General features: G+C 35.9%; 1 long non-coding RNA gene across 1 annotated transcript in view; it reads right to left on the bottom strand.

Annotated features, from left to right (window-relative positions):
- Nucleotides 1-12,693, bottom strand: part of LOC134474897 (uncharacterized) — a 33,579-nt gene extending 20,886 nt beyond the window's left edge. The window contains exons 1-2 of the long non-coding RNA XR_010045822.1: nt 10,700-12,693; nt 4,480-4,666 (exon numbers count right to left, since the gene is read on the bottom strand). This is a non-coding gene — a long non-coding RNA (uncharacterized LOC134474897). The remainder of the gene's footprint in view (nt 1-4,479; nt 4,667-10,699) is intronic.
- Between the last annotated feature and the right edge of the window lie 2,796 nt (nt 12,694-15,489).

The raw sequence follows: 15,489 nt of genomic DNA, 5'->3' as shown, positions 1-15,489 counted from the left end.
GAGGCCATTTACAGTGATATGTATTGGTTTGTCTTTGTTTTAATGTTGTTCTGCTGTTGGTTTTCTGCTTTTCTCCTAGGTTTAATTACTTGTCCTGCCTGGTGGTTTTTGTGCTTTTCTTGGAATTGTGGCCATTTTTACCTCTCTATGTAACTTTCATTATTTTTTCTCAGTTCAATTTGGAAGTTGTTCTTTGTGATGGAAGTATCTTATGTTTCCACTAATTTTGAAAGTTTTCCAGTATACATCAAATGTAGATTGGAAGATTTTTCTTTCAAGACTTTTACTTCTGTCCAAACTCTTCTTCACTTGGATATTTGTGTTGAGAATACTGAGGTAGGTTCATGAATAAAAATATAGGATTCCGAGCAGCCCAACTGATATATTTGGAATTTAATTAACTGAACTCTGGACTAGTCATATACAGACCCTGCCCATTTCAGAGCCCAAACAATTGGCCCTGAACCGGAAACTTACAAACTTTTAAACAGGGAAAACCAACAATGTGACATCCTATTGGAAACTATTGAAGGAGAATCTTCCATTGATCTTTGGTTTACACCTGTATCCTGCTTCTTTTTTTTTGAGCAGGTTAATTGTTTCCTGTAGGTGCAGCTCATTCTGCTTTTCTCATAAGACATATACACCAAGTAATTTTCCATCCTCCTGCATCAAATACAGTGCACTAGTGAAATGCAGAGCTCATGATGGTGTCAGTAATGCCAAGCTACAATGAAGACTACTGTGATTCTGATGGGCTTTCAATTATTAGTGATCTGTGATTTTTCCCTACCCACTTTTAATATTGTGTTCATGTGCTGAAATCTAGAATCTTGAATATATCTTGGTGTAGTTTCAGTTTGGTTACATCTATTTGGAGTTCTATACGCTTCATTTGAATGTGTCAAATTTTTTTCTTTCTTTCTTTCTTTTTTTTTTTTTTTTTTTTTTGTGCTTGGCATTGAACTCACAACCTCTTCCAAGCAAGCACTTATGTCAGTGAGCTAAATCCCTTGCCCTATATGTCACATACTTTCTCCGTACTTGGGCTGTTTTCTGCCATTATTTTTCTGAAGTTGTTTATAGTATTTGTCCTGTGTCCAGCTTTCTCGTTGACCCCAATCAATCTCATATTATTCTTTTTTGCTTCATTTTGTACCTGTTGATTTCTCATAGTCTCTTCCTAGTTTTATGATAGCATTCTTTTCATGACCACTAGCAACAATTTTGTCTTCAAAATCTGAAATTCTAACACTCTCTTTTGTTCAGTCTTTTGCATATACTTTTAATCTCTTACAGGTTTATATATCACATACATTTTAATCTCTTGAATTTCTGATTGAATCTGTTTCATGGATTCAATTTTTTTTGCTATGTATGGCAATTTTTGTTTTTCATCATTTTTCTAAGTTTACACATTCTTTTAGTTGTGTGTTCTCTAACAAATTTGACTTAAAGCATTATTTTTAATCTGATAGAATTTCTCTGTAAACTTTTTGGTATTTACAATTCTGTTGTTATCATGGCAGATAGCTCCAGCTTTTGACATGCAATTTTATCTATCTCATTGTGCTTTGGGCTAATAACAAGTGGGGTGAAAGACTAGGGTTCGATTTTGCTTCTGTATCTTGTCATTTTCTATTTTCTCTTTCATTTTCTTTTCTATGTGCTCCAATCTCATATGATATATTGCTTTATTACTAATATTGAGGCTTATTTCAAGGATATCCTTCATATATGGTTGCATTTTTATAGCTATCCCAAGAATGCATCATCCTAATGTATATAGGATGCAAAATTCACCTGAAGTTTAGCCCCTAATTTTTGTTGGTGGACTGTGAAGCTGATTATGACTCCCTGCAATCACAGTGTTATCCTACATGAGAGAACTGTTTATAATATATTACTAACTAGCTAAAATAGTACAGTTAATAATAGCACTTGTCTCAACTTCAGCTTAACTACTAACTATGGCAACCATACCTGGCTAACTCCACAGGATGAAACTCTGTGAATATTTAATGAAATCAAAAATACACCATGCACTTTTATGCTTTTGTTTTCACGTTAGTGTAGTTATTTTACCATTTTATAGGGGAATAGAGCATTTATGTGGATAGAGGTTGTCTAAAGTGATGAATGAGGTCATACACAGCACAGTCAAAGCTGGAGGTCAAGAATGATTACCTAAGTTTTGGGAAATTTAAGGAAACAAATGAAATAGAAAGTGAGAGAATAATCAGAAAAGACACAGTTATGGTTTGTGTTTGGATAGACCTCCTCAAGCGTCATGCAATCATGGAGGCAAATCTAGTATTTGTGATTGGTTCATTGTCCTAGTGCTGGGAATTTGGTGTGAGTGCTCCACCTGCCCAGGTGTGGGAAGTCTTTTCAGAACACAATGTAAGAGAAGGAAGGAGACATGTGTTTTCCTCTTTTGTCCTTTAGCTTTTGTCATTTTCAGCCAACATGAACAGCTGACCCCAACCATGCCACTCTGCCTTTAAAGCCAGCTAAGTGTGAATTGTTATCTCCAAAATTTGTAGTTAACTAAAATTTACTTAACTTTGAACATCAGGAATTTTGTCTCAACAATGAGAGAAAAGTAACCAAGAAAGGCAGGGACAATATAACTCACTTGAAAGTTTAAATTCAAGACTAATTGAGGAAAAAGAGAAAGAGAATCAATTGAAGAAAACAAAAAAGAAAGGAGAGAAGGGTTATAGCTGCAGTTCCATTGGGTTGATTTCCTTAAGGTAAACTTGCTCTTGCCTTTCTAGAGCAGGTGTAGACTTTCCAAGTCAGACATAAATAAGTCAGACATTGCTACAGTTCTCACCTGGAAATACATCAATAAGTGTGCTCAGATTTCTACACTGCTTCACCTGGGGACAGCAGAACTCAGAGAGGGAGGGCATTTTACAGTATGTATGGTCAATCCACTAGTAGAGCATAATGTATGTGATATCATCATTGAGCAGTATGGAATGGGGCAGATAGATTCATTGTTAAAATTTTCTCAGAATTTTTAGCCAACTAGGCCATTTTACTTTTTACAGGTTAGAGTTCATATCAGAGCACATATACACATCTCCAGCTGTGGGGGATGAGGTGTCACTTTGAAGGCCCCAACCCCCTCAAACCTGCAGTAAACAATAGCCCCCAGTATGCGAGACAGAGGTAGGACAGGAATGCCTGTTCTCAGTGAGATCTCTCACCCTCTGGAAACCATACTGTGTGAGCTGGCTTTGCTTTGCAGAAGTCTTGAGGAAGTGGCTGGCCACCCTTTGTGACACTAGCAGCAAACAAAATTAACATCATTCTTGGGCTAATGAATTTCCTTCTGGGCTAGAGGAGTTAGGAGAACTGGTTGTGGTTGTTTACTTCACTTAGATAGTTTAGAATAAACATTGTAGTCTGTCACATTGTAGCTTGTCACAAAGAATGCCTTTTCACTACTTAATTGTCTGGGCTCTGTGAACTGATCTGGTTTACTATATAGGAATCTTAAAATAAAGATTGTGTGTGCAGTGCAGTGCAACGCGGTGCAGGCAGTAAAAGTGCCGTGTCTCTTCTGTTTTCCTTTCCGAGCGCTGCACCCCCCATGTCCCGGTCAGGCATGTTTGCGTGTTTGCCTTTCCCGGAGTCCAGAGTACACTAGATACTCACGATATCCAACCATATTTTCTTGAGAAATGTTTCAGTATGTTGCTATTGCCCAGCAATGCTGCAAACTTGTAAATGTGCAACTCCTTTGTGTAAGCTCCCCTGAATGCTAAAATTACAGGAGTGCACCACCACATCTCTCTATGGCACATTTAACTAAAAAACTAGGAAAACATAAAAGCAAGATACTAATTATTAACATATCTATTACATTCCTTGAGCACCAGTGTTCTACACAAGAATCAAAAGTGAGAAGAAAGCCACCTGCTGCACCAATGATCAAAGGACACATTCACATTCACACAGGTAAATAACTTTTCCATATAGAGGATGATATTGACTGCTGAAATGGTGTGCCACAGTGAATCCTGGTGACCATGCAAGAAGTAGTAAAATTTCAAATCTGGGATCTGACCATGGCCAGCTGCTCTCTTTTCCCACTGGCAAAATGTAACATCTTATACACTAATATTTACTAGAAGAAGACCCTTACCTGAAGTCTCTTTAAGGTTCTCACTAAACTGCAAAATTCATCACACCTTTCTCCAGAATCTACAAGAAAGAATCTAATTCTGAGCCTGACAACAAATATTTCATGTATACAAATTAGAGATTTACACCCATATGTCTATGCATGTCAAAAACAAAAATGGAGAAAGCCCAAGGAAATTAGGTTCACAACCTCAATGGCTGTGGCTTCTGCCTTCTTCATGACTTTTATGTATGAGTCTAACATTCCAACAGTCTGAAGCATTTCATTCTTTGCATTTTTTAGTGTTCTGTTGTTGTTATCTCCAGCTGGAGGCCACCTACCTGGAATATGACTGTCCAGTCTGCACCAAGGGACATTCATTGCTTCTTCTCTGTCAGCTCCACTATAACCTCATGTTGAAGATGTAATCAATGCATATCACATCAATATTTACAGATTAAGGCAAGCATGTTGAACTCAAATCTTTGAATATCACTCTGTGTCCATCCATGATTCATGTTTTGTTACCTAATAAATTAGAAATAAAATACTGATACTATACATGGGCTTTAAAAGGACAAGTAGATACAGTTTTGAGACTATGAAGAGATCCACAAAAAGTGATATGTCATCAAACCGGTTTGGAGTACAATATCTCAAACATAAACTCATCTGCTTCCTTATCAGTAGTTTTCTAAAGGTTCAGGTGATGCTTGTGTAGTAGTGCTCTCTGTCTGGTGATACTTCTGTTGTCTTTGCCATTAGACGCTGTTTTTCTGCCTCATAACCATTACCATAAACCCACATATTCTTTTCCAGAGCATATACTGAACATCTTAAAAAGGCATTTTCCTTTCAAAAATGTATCCTTCTTCCAGGTTTATTCCTTCTCAGGTTCAATCATATCCCATATGAAACCAATGTAGTGATCTGAGAGTAAGTTAAAAAAATTTTAAGAAAACATGTGATATAGACTTTCGAATGGAAGAGTAGATATTCTTGGACAGTGTACATGCATTTTGTCATTTGACAAAGTGTTCTGTCATGTGACTTCTCCAGACTATTTCTGACTTTTCGTCTGTTGTTACAAGCCTGTAATGTAGGAGCAATGTGCCTTTCTATTAAACTAAAAGTGTAATGTCCCTTATTTGATGAACATGATTCCATGTGCCTAATGTATGCTTCCAACAGTAGATAGTAATGAAACACACACACAGCATATTATATACATACATACCTATCGAAGTTTAAATGATAAGTTATGCAAGGAATTTTACTTGATGCTGTAATGGTAATTTGAATTATAGTGTAACTGGTGCCCAGTGAATGTGCTGTCTTTCTATGAATGTTGCTCTTGCTACTGTATTCATGTTTCTTTTCATGATGTGACATCACACAGTAGCTATGAGATAAATTGAGACTAACAATGGATCATAGGGGCATGAAATTTAGTGGTACTGTCAATGGCACAAGATTTTAACCTTGTAATACTTGGTTTGGAATTTTTAATATTAGCTCCTGCTGCACTGACAGAATTAACATGTGCATAAATAGCGAGTATGATTACCTTGGCTGCTTCCATATCACTCAACAGACCTACTGAATATGCCAGAGCAAATCTGAAACCTCAAAATACAGGCACCCCTTAGTCAAATTTTTTGGTAGATGAACCTGATACATTTTTTTTCAGGCATTGACTCATATGCTTGTGATCAACACATGTTTGCCCAGTGCACTTGTGGCTTTCCATTTTCACAGTTACAATGTAACTTCACAACCATAATTTGGGATTCTGTTTATTGGAATCAAAATCTGTGAGTTTAGTAGAAACACAGGAAGGATGATGAAATCTATATGTACTTGTATATTCAGGAAGCTGCTATATATAGTTGACTGACTTTACCTACACAAATACTGTGTATAATTTTACATTTATTAACAAAAACAAAAGATCAGTAATTGGAAAATGAGAGATATTTGACAAGTGGAAACAGGATAAGGAAATGATGGAAGGGGAAAAGGGAGATCAGGAAGTGAAATAAAAAGTTCAGATAGGCTGAATGCATGTACAATATTCTGATAACCAATGTAAAGATACAGTACAACTATGTATTAATATAAATTTTACTCAGATTTTCTTGCATTTGGATTATTAATCTTTTTTATTTCAAAGAAAATAAAACCAAATAACCCAGTAAAAAGTCAAAGAAAGCAAAACACTGATAGTGATACAGGATTTCAAAACAGGATAATATGAAATCAACAATGGTTCACAATGGCTCTTGTTATCTTCAAAATTGCTGCCCATAGGTGCTGGGGATTAGCACAGGGTTTAAATGCCACTGGCAAGTGTGAGGCCATGAGTTCAATCCCTAGTACCAAAAAAGAAACTACTGCCCTTAGCATCATAAGATCAAACAATATGAGAGAATAAAACCAATCAAAATAAGATATTAAATAAAATAAGACAGAGAGGCCTGGTGTCCTGGGGTAAGTGCCCCTTGCACTTTCCCCCCAGCCCAGCTTGTTTGGTACCCTCGCATCTTCTGGGTGCACTGGAACTGCTAGGCAGGTCTGGGGTACCTGCATCTGCCTCCCCATGTGCTTGGAGGACTGTGGAGTTCTAAGCAACCAGGCAATGTCACCAGTTCCAGAGGCCCAGTGTCCTGGGTAAGTGCCCTGCACACTTTCCCCTGATCCCAGCTTGATAGGGACCCTTGAGCCTTCCAGGTGCACTGGAACTGCTAGGCAGCTCTGGGGTGGCTGCAATAGCCTCCCCGTTTTGGCTGTGCTTGGAGAACTGTGGAGTTCTAAGCAAGCAGATGAGCGCCACCAGTTCCAGAGGCCCAGTAGCCTGGGGGAATGTGGTGCCCGAGTCCCAGGAGCTGAGGGCATAGAAGTGGATTTCCAACAGACCCTGAGGAAGCTTTCAAATAATACTTGAAACACAGAAATATGGGAAAGTGACAAAACAAAAGACCAAATTACTATCTCAAACCTCCAGGCTATCTCAAGAAACTTTAGGAGTGATGTATACAGAAGAAAATATATGCCACACACCTCAAATATTAGACATAATAGCAACTGAAATAAACAAGAAGCTCTGGGAAGCTTTAAAGGAATTCAAACAAGAAATAATCTCCCAAGTAAAACAAGAAGTGACAAAAGAAATGAAAGAGATGTTGAATATATCTAAAGAAAACACAGTTTAAAAATTGGAGGAACTAAACAAAAAGATAGAATTCCAAGATGAGCAATATAAGAAACAAACAGAGTACACAAATCAGATGCACAGAGATATACAGCAAATCAAAAACTCCACTGAAAGCTGTAAAAGCTGCCTCAAAGAAAGTAAAGATAGAATTTCAGACCCCGATGACAAGATTGTAGCTAATGAACAGGAAAGGAAAGATCTTTTAAAAACAACAAAGAATCAGGAAATAACAATTCAACAACTGCAAGACAGCACAATGAAAAACAAAATAAGATTGATAGGGATTAATGAAAAAGAAGGGGATGACACAAAGCATGCCAAGAGGATATTTAGAGAAGTAATAGCTGAAAATTTCCCAAGCATGAGATCAGAAACTGACATCAGGTTCAGTGAAGCATAAAGAATTCCAAATAGTCATAACCAAAGTAAAACTACAGCCAGACATATAATAATCACCATCCCAGAAATCCAACACAAGAATAGATTATTAAATGCTGTCAGAGAGAAAAGACAGATCACTTATAAAGGAAAATCTATCAGAATTAAAACAGACTTCTCAACACAAACAATAAAGTCAAGAAGAGCAAGGAGTGAAGTAGTCCAGATCCTAAAGGAAAATGATTTCCAACCTAGATGGATGTACCCTGAAAAATTATCCTTCAAAATCGATGGTGGAAGAAGATACTTCCATGACAAAGAATAGCTGAAGAACTTAATGATCACCAAGCCAACCCTGCAAAAAATATTGAAAGACAGTTTAGATACACTTAGGAAAATCCACTAAGCAAAGCAGATAATTAAAACAGAATAGAAAGATAAAGATGCAACAGCAGAAGATAACATGTCAACAATAAACCAACATATAACAGTAATAACCATTAATGTAAATGGTCTCAATGCACCAATTAAAAGAAACAGACGGGGAGAATGGATCAAGAAACAAAATCCAACCATATGCTGTCTACAAGAAACCCATCTAACACAGAAGGATATTCTCAGACTGAAAGTCAAAGGATGGAAAACAATACTTCATGCAACAAGAAACCAAGAAAGAGCAGGAATAGCCATTCTGTTTGAAGACACAGTGAACTTTAAACCAATAATGATCAAAAAGGACAAAGAAGGTCACTACATACTCGTTAGGGGAAAACTTCAAGAGGAAGAGATAACTATCTTAGATATGTATGCACAAAATTCCAAAGCACCCAGTTTTATAAAACAAGTATTAACAGAAATGAAAAATCAAATTATCAGTAACACAAACGTAATAGGAGGCCTTAACACACCATTGACACCAAAGGACAGATCAACCAGACAGAAAATCAGCAAAGAAATAACAGAACTGAATCACACATGTGAACAAATGGACTTGATAGAAATGTACAGTGTTCCATCCAACAACATCAGAATACACATTCTTCTCAGCAGTACATGGGTCATTCTCTAAAATAGACCATATATTAACTCACAGAACACATTTAAATAAATGCAAACAGCTGAAATTATACCTTGCATGTTATCGGATCATACCGCTTTGAAATTAGAAATTAATGATAAAAGATAATGCAAAAATCCCACAAATATATGGAAACTGAATAACACACTCTTGAATAATCAGTGGGTCACAGGAGAAACTAAAGAAGAAATTAAAAAATATCTACAAGAAAATGAAAATACAAATACAACATACTGGAATCTGTGGGATGCCATGAAAGCCATTCTCAGAGGAAAATTTATTGCACTCAGTTCCCACATCAGGAAAACAGAATGAATACAAATTAATAACCTGATACTACACCTCAAACAGCTAGAAAAAGAAGAGCAAATCAAGCCCAAAGCCAAAAGAAGAGAGGAATTTATAAAAATCAGAGCAGAAATCAATGCAATAAAGACTAAAAAAAAAAAAAAATCCAAAGAATGAATAAATCAAAGAGTTGGTTCTTTGAAAGAATAAATAAAATTGATAAGCCCCTCGACAACCTTATTTTAAAAAGGGAAAAAAACCTCAATTTAATGCAATAAGAAATGAAAAAGGTGAAATCCCTACAGACTCTATAAAAATACAGAAGATTATCAACACCAATTTGGAAAACCTGTTCTCTCAAAGGTTTGATAAAACACAAAAAGTAGACAGAGTCCTAGCAACATATGAAGTACAAAAGCTAAGTCAAGAGGATGTAAAACTGCTGAAAACCCAATGTCTATTAATGAAATTGAAAATGTAATTAAGTCCCTACCTACAAAGAGGAGCCCAGGCCCAGATGGATTCACTGCAGAATGTTACAAGAAATACAAAGAAGACCTAAAGCCAACACTCCGCAAACTCTTCAATGAAATTGAAGGAGAAGCAATCCTTCCTAAGTCATTCCTGGAAGCAAATATTACTCTAGTACCAAAACCTGAGAAAGACCCAGCTAAAAAAGAGAACTATAGACCAATCTCCATAATGAACACACATGCAAAAATCCTCAATAAAATATAGGCAAATAGGATGCAGCAAATCATCAAGAAGATTATATATCATCACCAAGTGGGATTCATCCCAGGCATGCTGGGATGGTTCAACATACATAAATCAAAAACTGTAATGCACCATATCAACAAAGCCAAAAGTAAGAATCACATGATCATTTCTATAGATGCAGAAAAAGCTTTCGATAAGGTCCAACATTCATTTACAATAAGAATCTTCCAGAAAATTGGATTAGATGGTCTTGACCTCAATATAATAAATGCGATCTATGACAAACCAACAGCCAGTATCATATTAAATGGCCAAAAATTGAAGGCCATTAGTTTAAAATCAGGCACAAGACAAGGATGTCCTTTATCACCAGTCCTATTTAACATAGTACTGGAAATACAAGGCAGAACAATTAGACAAGAGAGAGAAATAAAAGGGGTAAAGATAGGGAAAGAGGAAGTTAAATTATCATTGTTTGTAGATGACATGATACTCTACATAGAAGACCCCCTAAACTCCATTGAAAGACTCTTAAATATAATAAATAAATTAAGTAATGTAGCTGGATACAAATCAATTCTGAAAAATCAATAGCATTTCTATACACCAACAACAAATTCACTGACAGAGTAATAAGAGAAGCCACATCCTTCACACTAACAACCAAAAAATGAAATATTTAGGAATTAATCTTACAAAAGAAGTGAAAGAACTATACAGGGAAAATTATAATACACTGAAAAAAGAAACTGAAAATGTTCTCAGAAAATGGAAATACATCCCTTGTTCATGGATAAGAAAAATAAATATTGTGAAAATGAACATTCTCCCAAAACTCTAATTCAGATTCAATACAACCTCAATAAAAATACCATCAACCTACCTCATAGATCTAGAGAAATCACTCCTAAAATTCATCTGGAGTGAGAAGAGACCTAGAATAGCAAAGAAAGTTCTCAGCAACAAAGACAAGTCAGGAGGCATCACAATCCCTGACTTGAAGTTATACTACAAAGCAACCATAGTAAAATCAATGCTATGGATTGAGAACTGGTGGTCAACTTAATGCCAGCTGGATTATATCAGCATGGCACTGAATGAAGTTGCTCCACCTGAGGAAAGTTTTCAGGATAAATAGGTGTAGAAGAAGGGAGATGAGGGTTGAGGTGTTAGGGAGCCATTGTGGGTTCTCCTACGATTTGCTGTCTGAGCTGTTGGTTCCCTTGGAGAGGTTTGGTCCAATCGAGCATTGCTTCCTGGCTTTGGAGGGGGAGACATATGCTGCTTGGCCTCCAGGATGAATTTGTCATGCTGCTTCCTGGCACATACCTGACAGTGCTTGTCCTCGGAGGAGCCCAGGGCCTCCGTGTCACTGAGGACACCTGTGGTGCCTTTCAGGATAGCCCTGGTCTTTGTTGTGAGTGTGACTTATGAGTATGGTCTCAAGTTGCGTCCATTTATTTATAAATATCTCAATGTGATCATTCTTTATAGCCCAGGAGTACTCCATTGCATAAAAAATACCACAACCTTTTTTATCCATTCTTCAGTTAATGGACAATTAGGTTGTTTCCAGATCTGGTTATTACAAATTGTGCTGCTATCAACATGGGTACACATATATCACTGTTGTATGATATTTTCAGTTCCTCTGGGAATATGCCTAGAAGTGGAATAGCTGGGTCGAATGGGAATTCCAATTCCAGATTCTTGAAGAATCTCCAGACTGATCTCCATAATGATTGCACCAGTCTAAACCAGTTCCTTTTCCCCCACAGTCACTCCAGCATTTGTTGTTGGTAGTTTTCTTGATCCTGGCCATTCTTTCTGGAATGAGATGGAATGTCAGTGTGGTTTTAATTGGCATTTCTCTAATGATCAATGATGATGAACATTTTTTCATGTATTTATTTGCCATTTGTATTTCTTCATCTGAGAACTGAGTATTCATCTCAGATGCCATTTTTGGATTGGGTCTTTGAATTTTTGGAGTCTGATTTTTTTTTTAAATTTCTTAACATGTTTTAGAGAGAAATCCTTTATCTGAGGGACAGTTCACTAAGATTTTTTTCCCAGTTTGTGGGTTTTCTTTTCACTCTGCTGAATATTTCTTTTAATATGCAGAAACATGTTAATAATATGTGATCCCAGTTATTGATTCTGCGAAGTATTTCCCATGCACTTTGATTCCTGTTCTTGAATTTTCTATCTACCCCAATGTCGTCAAGATTTTTACCTAATTTGTCTTCCAACAGATTTAGTGTTTCTGTCAGATCTTTGATCTATTTAGAATTTAGTTTAGTACATGGTGATAGCCATGGGAATAGTTTTAGTTTTCAGCATATGGAAAGCCAGTTTTTCCAGCACCATTTATTAAAAAGACTATTGATCTTCCAGTGAACATGTTAGGCCACTTTATTAAAGATAAAGTAGTTGAGTGTGTCGGTAGTTGTGATTGTATAATCTAATCTATTCTATTGATCGTCAGATCTGTTTTTATTCCAAAACCATGTTGAGTTTATTACAGTAGTTTTGTCATATAACTTCAAGTTAGGGATTGTGATGCCTCCTGCCTTGCCTTTGTTGCTTAGAACTGCTTTTGCCATTCCAGTTCTCTTCTGGTTCAAGATAAATTTTAGGAGTGATTTTTCTAGATCTATGTGGTTTGTTGATGGTATTTTTATTGGGATTGCACTGAATCTTTATAACAGTTTTGGGAGAATGGCCATTTTCACTATATTTATTCTTCCTATCCTTGAGCAAGGGTTGTCTTTCCATTTTCTGAGACCAACTTTGATTTCTTTTTCAGGGTATTATAATTTACCCTATATAGGTATTTTACTTCATTTCTGAGATTAATTCCTAAGAATTTCTCTCTTTTTTTTTTTTTTGGATGCTAGTGTGAATGGTGTGGCTTCTCATTTTTCTCTCAATGATTTATTTGTTTGTGTATAGGAATGCTATTGATTTTTGGTACAGACTTTGTATCCAGCTACATTGCTGAATTTATTATATCTAGGAGACTTTCAATGGAGTTTTGGGGGTCTTCTATGTAGAATATCATGTTATCTGCAAATAATGATTATTTAACTTCCTCTTTCCCTATCTTTACCCAATTTATTTCTCTCTTTTCTAATTGCTATGCCTAGTATTTCCAGTACTATGTTGAATAGAAGCAGTGATAAGGGACATCCTTGTCTTGTGCCTTATTTTAAGGTAAAGGCATTCAATTTTTGGCCATTTAATATGATACTGGCTGTTGGTTTCTCATCGATGGCCTTTATCATATTGAGGTAAAGACCATCTTTTCCAGTTTTCTGTAAGGTTCTTATCATGAATGAATTTTACAAAAGCTTTTTTCTCCATCTATAGAAATGATCAGGTGACTCTTATGTTTGGCTTAATTGATATGTTAGATTACATTTATTAATTTATACATGTTGAACCAACCCTGCATTCCTGTGATGAATCCCTTGTGGTCATGATGTATAATCTTCATGATGATTTGCTGCATCCTGTTTGCCAATATTTTATTAAGGATTTTGGCATCTTTGCTCATTAGGGAAGTTGGGTTTTCATTCTCTTTCTTAGCTTGGCCTTTCTCAGGTTTTGGTCCTAGAGTAATATTTGCTTCCAGGAATGACTTAGGAAGAATTGCTTCCCTTTCAATTTCATTGAAGATTTTGAGAAGTGTCAGCATTCAGTCTTCTTTGTATTTCTTGTAGAATTCTGCAGTGAATCCGACTGGACTTGGGCTCTTCTTTGTAGATAAGAACTTAATATACATTTTCAATTTCATAAATAGAAATTGGGTTATTCAGAAGTTTTACATCTTCACCCAGCTTGGGTAATTCATATGTTCTAAGACATCTGTCCATTTCTTCTTTGTTGATGAACCTATGAGAGTCGAGGTTTTGAAATAGGTGTTGATGATCTTCTGTATTTCCACAGAGTCTGTGGTGATTTCACCTTTCTCATTCCTTAGTGCCTGAGTTTGAGCTTTTCCTTTCATTTTTATTATAAGGTTGGGTATGATCTTACCAATTTTATTTGTTGTTTCAAAGAACCACCTCTGTGATTCATTGATTTTTGGATTGTTTTCTTAGTCTAAATGACATTAATTTCTGCTCTAATTTTTAAAATTTCCTCCCTTCTTTTGGCTTTGGGCTCCACTTGCTCTTGTCTTTCTAGATGTTTGAGGTGTAGCATCAGGTTGTTTATTTATATTCCTTGTTTTCCTGATGTGGGAACTCAGTGCAATAAATATTCCTCTGAGGACAGCCTTCATTGCATCTCCCAGATTCTGGTAAGCTGTACTGTGTTTTTTATATAATTATAATTGTTTTTATATAATTTAACTATGTGTTTATCTTGGGTGTGAAAATGCATAAAGGCTTTCCCACATTGGTGACATACATAGGGTTTCTCTCCAGTGTGAATACTTTCATGTTGCTTACAACGTCCACATTGGGTAAAAAGTTTCCCACGCTGCTTACATATATATGGTTTTTCTCCAGTGTGAATTCTTTCATGTTCCTTACATTGCCCACTTGTGGTAAAACCTTTCCCACATTGCTCACATACAGAGTGTTTCTTTCCAGTGTGAATTCTTTCATGGTTCTTACACTGTCCACATGTGGTAAAACCTTTCCCACATTGCTGACATAAAAGAATTTTTTCTCCAGTGTGAATTCTTTCATGTTTCTTACTATTTTCATGTTGGGTAAAAGCTTTCCCACATTACTTACATACATAGGGTTTTTCTTCACTGTGAATTCTTTCATGTTTCTTACACTGTCCATGTGCGGTAAAAGCTTTCCCACATTGCTTACATACAAAGGTTTCTCTCCAGTGTGAATTTTTTTCATGATTCTTACAATCTCCACCTGTATAAAAAGTTTTCCCACATAAATTACATACATATGGTTTCTCTCCAGTGTGAATTCTTTTATGTTTCTTATAATCTCCACATGTTGCAAAAGTTTCCCACATTGCTCACATACATATGTTTCCCTCTATTTTGATATTTTTCATGGATCTGAATATCATAGTTTGTGTCTGTTTCTTTCACAACCATATTTTCTGGAGTACAAAGGAATACTTCTTTATACTGATTGCAAGATGTAAGTCCATAGTATTTTCCTAACTTGTCATTTCTGTAAAGAAATAAATTACATATAGGACTGATAACTATATTACTAAGTTTTTGTTGGGTATTTAAATAGAACTCTTTGCAGTCTAGCTGTTTGAGACCCCACTTTATATGCTTCAATTTTGTGTCTTAAGCAACTACTTACAAGTGGATATCATGTAATCATCAACATGTTACTTCTTATTTATTTTTTTTCTTTGAGAGTAGTATAATTTCTACCCATTTTCTGTATTTAGTCTTTCTTTAAATAAAATTTAAAATAGGAAAAAAATCACACTGAAATGGGTCTCTGTACTAATGACTGCCTTAATGACAAGTTCAGTTTTGATGCCTGCTAAGAAATTCTGACAATGAAGTAACTGAATGCCTTGCAAGATATTTGGAAAACAACCATTTCCAAAAGAGTGGTATACATTTGGGAATCTTAAAAGTTTGTATATTTTGAAATGCAAAACATTTAGCTTCACTTTGGGCATGGGTCTATATGTGTATCACATATTGATCATTCTGATTTTTCCCCA

The sequence above is a fragment of the Cavia porcellus genome, unplaced genomic scaffold, assembly GCF_034190915.1.
Source record: "Cavia porcellus strain 051 isolate PalLab524CR breed Dunkin Hartley unplaced genomic scaffold, mCavPor4.1 scaffold_42, whole genome shotgun sequence".
In the NCBI taxonomy this organism is placed as follows: domain Eukaryota; kingdom Metazoa; phylum Chordata; class Mammalia; order Rodentia; family Caviidae; genus Cavia; species Cavia porcellus.
Note: the sequence above shows the minus strand (reverse complement) of the source record. Positions and strands in the feature narration are given on the sequence as shown.